The sequence below is a fragment of the Amphiprion ocellaris genome, chromosome 11 (genome assembly GCF_022539595.1).
Source record: "Amphiprion ocellaris isolate individual 3 ecotype Okinawa chromosome 11, ASM2253959v1, whole genome shotgun sequence".
In the NCBI taxonomy this organism is placed as follows: domain Eukaryota; kingdom Metazoa; phylum Chordata; class Actinopteri; family Pomacentridae; genus Amphiprion; species Amphiprion ocellaris.
In genome coordinates, this window is record NC_072776.1 from 16,106,086 (window position 1) to 16,112,307 (window position 6,222).

A 6,222-nucleotide genomic window follows, 5' to 3' on the forward strand; every position below is an offset into this window, starting at 1 on the left:
GCAGACTGACAGGATTGGATCCTTAGATTTGTTTGAAACTCCAGAAATGAGGTTCCAAGTCTTTGAGATGGTTGTAGCATATGAAAAACACCATATGGACAAGGTAAAAATATTCACTTGATCTTTACTTTAGGACAGACTTGTCAGCTCTTTGCACTCTGTACTCGGTGCAGTGTACAGGCTCAAAGGTCTGGACCCAGACACAGACTGCCTGTGCAATGAGATCCTCTAGTGATGAGCCCAGCTTAAAGAATGTTTCTGATCAGTGGTACTCAAGTCCAAAAGGTTAGAAACGTATGCGCATCTGAGTGGACTCACTAGCATTTACATGTTGTGTCAGCTGCCACAGAAATATGTCTTCTCTAAAGTAAGACTATACCAGGGTGTGAGGCATAAAATGGGACAGTAAACAAATTAGGTGCTAATTTTCCCTTAAACTAGTTGGTGTTGGACTGCATATGGTGTATATTTAAAATCCGCATTTGTTACTTGGAATCAATATATTGACTTACACATCTCAATGAATAAAACATACGTGCAAAAAAACACATCATGTATTATGAGCATTGCCATTTGGAGGCATGAAGAAATCTGTGTTGAGCCAGACTTTCTCCATGGTGTCTCAATAACTCAAACAAAGTGAGAGTCAGGAGGAAAAAAAACAAGTCGTCCAACTCTCAAACACCTCCACGCAATCTCAGTGCAACATAGAGGGCTGTGGTCAGGGCAGATTAAACTGAAAGAGGCAATAATTTCCCTGTCTGATGATTCCTGGCAGTGTGTGTTCAGAACCGTGATAACACATAACTCACGTCAAAGGCGGATCGGTGGTCTTGAAAGTAACGACTCATTAGAGGCTATTTATAATAGGGAACAGCAGGATACCACAGTACTGCTCACATTTATCTGCATGAGGTGTATGAGCAATAATTGCATCAGGAACTTAAGCTGTTGTTGTTGTGTGTGCGCGTGCCATTAAAGAAGAATGTGTTAGGTCCGGACACATGTGGCTGCAGGGGTGTGTTGTTAGAAACCTCAACACAGCAGGCCTCCTCATGCCGTGGGCATAATGCATTCGGCTGTCAGGTGTGATGAGATATGAGCAATGTGGCAAAATAGATGTTTTACAAAGTCCTGCACAAACTTCAAGAACTTTTGTCAGTCAAGGTTGAGAAGTTTTGTGAAATTATGAAAAGTTTTGTGTAATCACGTCTTACAAGTAATAAGATAATAAAATCACTTCAAAATGCTGTGTACGCATGGTTGTGAAAGTTGAACCTTTGGATTGACATCACATCTGGTATTCTGCCCTTTGACACATACTGATGAACCAGCAGAATATGACCACAGCTGCCTACTTTGCTGTTGGTCCTTCAAGTCGGCCAGGATGGCCCCAACCCACTGAGACGTGAACTCTACAAGACATCTGTAGGTGTTCTGTTATATCTAGCACCAAGACATAAGCATCATTTCCCTTAAACCCTGTAGTCTGTGAGGTGGAACCACTGTGGATCGCACATGTTGCAGCACATTCCTCAACATCCTGTCGCTAGTTTGTAGTTTGTCCCTCCCTGGTGCTCACCACTACAGACCAGAAGCACCTCGTTTCAGAAATACGTTGACGTGATCATCCAGCCATAACAGACTGGGCCTTGTTAAAGCTCAGATCCTTACTCCTGCACATTTCTCCAAAACTGACAGTGAGAACTAGCTGTTGACCTAGTATATCCCAGAACTTGATGTGTGCCGATATTATGAGATGATCAACATTATTTTACCTCCTGTATTCCATTGGTCTGAAAACTTTGCAAGGGCTTCATCATTATACATTAAGTTGGTACATATATTATTGATCAGGGACTTCGTCTGATATCTTGGAGGAAACATTTTTCTTTCTTCTATTTTTCTGTGCTTTATCAAATGTGTGAGGGTATGTTGTTCTGATTCTTGCTGTATTATCCATTCATTGTGTTTGTTTGGAAGGTGCTGACCCAACCAGCCGCCATGGGATTAGCTGAAGTTTGCCTCCACAGCAGCACTTTTGATCTCCATACTAATCAGCAGGCTTTCCGCTTCCCCAATTACTTTGCTGCCGGATGGCCTCTTGTACACCTACATCGCAGCCTCCCTCAGGTATTGGGGTGGACTCAAGGAAGCATAACATTTACATACCATGCACAGTGAGGCTGGAAAATTAGATGGCAATTATGTAACGACAGGCCAGGTATAACTAAGATATCAAACGGTTATTCAGATATGATATTGCTCTTTTGCAGGTAAAATGCTATCTACCTAGGTCTCATAGGACTTGGATCAAAGAATAGGCAACCTTCTGCTCTGGTTTGTATTGCAATGCCCAGAGTGATTTATCTTTACTGTAAGTTGCATCGACTGCTCAGTTCTGTGGAGTATGAGAGATTCAGGGATTCAGAGTAAGTCAGAGATGCAGCGGTAATAGCAACCTACAGAGGGAGGCTTGATTTTCAACCTCGTCACTATCTTGGTCTGCTGATCAAACCCAACCATGGGCAACAGTGACCTTCACTGAAAAAAAGGGAAGAAAAAAATATACATATATGTGTGTGTATGGCTGAGTTACTCCAAGGACAAGGGACAAGGACCAGGAATGGTTTGAGGAGCACAATGATGAGTTTGAGGTGTTGACTTGGCCTCCAAATTCCCCAGATATCAATCCAATCAAGCATCTGTGGGATGTGCTGGACAAACGAGACCAATCCCTCCACCTTGCAACTTAAAGGATCTGCTGCTAACATTTGGTGCCAGACACCACAGCCCACCTTCAGGGGTCTAGTGGAGTCCATACTTCGACAGGTCAGGGCTGTTCACAATAAACAAAGTTTTTCCATTCAAAAACGTTTTGGTTGACAACTGAATCGATGAATAGACATAGACCTTTCTGTCCTTCACTCCTTTCTTCAGGAAACACCATAAGAGCTTGTCCCCATTCCAGCTAGGTGCTTCTAAGTTCATACACATTCTTTGCTAGATAGCAACAGCGTGGAACCGTTTTCTTTCTTTACGTGAATTTTCGGATTTTTCAGCGGCGTCTTCGTCATGTCAAGAAACCGCTTCTTAGATAAAGACTTTCTGTGCTGCTGGAATTGTAATAAAATAAAAGCCCGTAACATTAAAAATACGCCTTCAAAATAAAAGTTAGTATGTCCTCCAAATTATGACAAAAACTTCATAGTTTGTCAACCAAAATGTGACAAAAACGTCATAGGTTAGTATGTCATCCAAAATATGACAAAAATGTCATAGTTTAGTATGTTGTCCAAAAAATGTCAAAAACGTCATAGTTTAGTATGTCGTCCAAAATATGGCAAAAACGTCATAGGTTGGTATGTCGTCCAAAATGTGGAAAAAATGTCATAGTTTAGTATGTCGTCCAAAATATGCCAAAAACGTCATAGTTTAGTATGTCGTCCGAAATGTGGATACAATGTCACAGTTTAGTATGTCGTCCAAAATATGACAAAAACGTCATAGTTTAGTATGTCGTCCAAAATGTGGGAAAAATGTCATAGTTTAGTATGTCGTCCACAATGTGGGAAAAATGTCATAGTTTTGTATGTCGTCCAAAATGTGGGAAAAATGTCATAGTTTAGTATGTCGTCCAAAATATGACAAAAGCGTCATAATTTAGTATGTCTTCCAAAATGTGACAAAACGTCATAGTTTAGTATGTCGTCCAAAATGTGGGAAAAACGTCATAGTTTAGCATGTCGTCCAAAATGTGGGAAAAACATCATAGTGTAGTATGTCGTCCAAAATGTGACACAAACGTCATAGTTTAGTATGTTGTCCAAAATATGACAAAAATGTCATATTTTAGTGTCATCCAAAATATGACAAAAACATCATAATTTAGTATGTCGTCCAAAATGTAGAAAAAATGTCATAGTTTAGTATGTCGTCCAAAATGTAGAAAAAATGTCATAGTTTAGTATGTCGTCCAAAATGTGACAAAAATGTCATAGGTTAGTATGTTGTCCAAAATATCACAAAGATGTCATAGTTTAGTATGTCGTCCAAAATATGGAAAAAATGTCATAGTTTAGTATGTCGTCCAAAATATGACAAAAACTGCATAGTTTAGTATGTCGTCCAAAATGTGACAACAATGTCATAGTTTAGTATGTCGTCCAAAACATGACAAAAACGTCATAGTTTAGTATGTCGTCCAAACTGTGAAGAAAATGTCATAGTTTAGTATGTCGTCCAAAATGTGACAACAACGTCATAGTTTCGTATGTCGTCCAAAATGTGGAAAAAATGTCATAGGTTAGTATGTCGTCCAAAATGTGGAAAAAATGTCATAGTGTAGTATGTCGTCCAAAATGTGACACAAACGTCATAGTTTAGTATGTTGTCCAAAATATGACAAAAACGTCATATTTTAGTGTCATCCAAAATATGACAAAAACGTCATATTTTAGTGTCATCCAAAATATGACAAAAACATCATAATTTAGTATGTCGTCCAAAATGTAGAAAAAATGTCATAGTTTAGTATGTCGTCCAAAATATAACAAAAAGTTCAGACGTTAGTATATCGTCCAAAATATGACAAAGATGTCATAGTTTAGTATGTCGTCCAAAATATGGAAAAAATGACATAGTTTAGTATGTCGTCCAAAATGTGACAAAAATGTCATAGGTTAGTATGTCGTCCAAAACATGACAAAAACGTCATAGTTTAGTATGTCGTCCAAAATATGTCAAAAACGTCATAGTTTAGTATGTCGTCCAAAATATGTCAAAAACGTCATAGTTTAGTATGTCGTCCAAAATATGACAAAAATGCCATACTTTAGTATGTCGTCAAAAATGTAGAAAAATGTCATAGTTCAGTATATCGTCCAAAATGTGGACAAAATGTCTTAGTTTAGTATGTGGTCCAGGTTCAATTCCAGCTCACGGCGCTTTACTGCAGATCTTCCCTGTCTTCCTCTTTACTTACCTTTTGAATAAAACCAAGTAAAAGGGCCAAAAAAACAGGTCAGAAAATAAAGGTCATAAAAATGTCAATAAACAAATCGCATTAAAAAAAAGTCATAGTTTAGTATGTCATTCAACAATTGCACAACAGTTGTTCAAATAGCTCAACTGGTTGAGAGGGTGACTCATAAACAAGACTGCAGCAGAGGCACAGGTTCGATTCCAGCTCATGGTCCTTTACTGCAGGTCTTCCCTATTGTCCTTGATACTTACCTATTAAATAAAACCAACAAAACAGCCTCAAAATCATCATAGGACGTCGTCCAAAGTGTGGGAAAAAACGTCGTAGTCTGCTATGTTGGCCAAAATACGACAAAAACATCTTAGTTTAGTATGTCGTGCAACAAGTGGTAAAGTGGTGCCCAGGTAGCTCAACTGGTTGAGAGGATGTCTCATAAACAAAACTGAGTCAGAGGCACAGGTTCGATTCCACCTTATGACCCTTTACTGCATATCTTCTCTGTTGTCCTTTATACTTACCTATTGAATAAAACTAACAAAAGGGCCTAAAAAACATCATAGGACGTCGTCCAAAATGTCATTAAAACGTCATAGGTTAGTATGTCGTCCGAAATATGACAAAAACGTCATAGTTTAGTATGTCGTCCAAAATATGACAAAAACGTCATAGTATAGTATGTCGTCCAAAATGTGAAAAAAAAGGCATAGGTTAGTATGTCGTCCAAAATATGACAAAAACGTCATAGTTTAGTATGTCATCCAAAATGTGACAAAAATGTCATAGTTTAGTATGTTGTCCAAAATGTGAGAAAAATGTCATAGGTTAGTAAGTCGTCCAAAATGTGACAAAAATTTCATAGTTTAGTATGTCGTCCAAAATATGACAAAAACGTCATAGTTTAGTATGTCGTCCAAAATGTGGAAAAAATGTCATAGTTTAGTATGTCGTCCAAAATGTGGAAAAATGTCATAGTTTAGTATGTCGTCCAAAATATGGAAAAAATGACATAGTTTAGTATGATGTCAAAAATATGACAAAAACGTCGTAGTTTAGTATGTTGTCCAAAATGTGACAAAAACGTCATAGGTTAGTATGTCGTCCAAAATATGACAAAAACGTCATAGTTTAGTATGTTGTCCAAAATATGACCAAAACATCGTAGTTTAGTATGTCGTCCAAAATATGACAAAATCATCATAGTTTAGTATGTCGTCCAAAATGTGGAAAAAATGTCATAG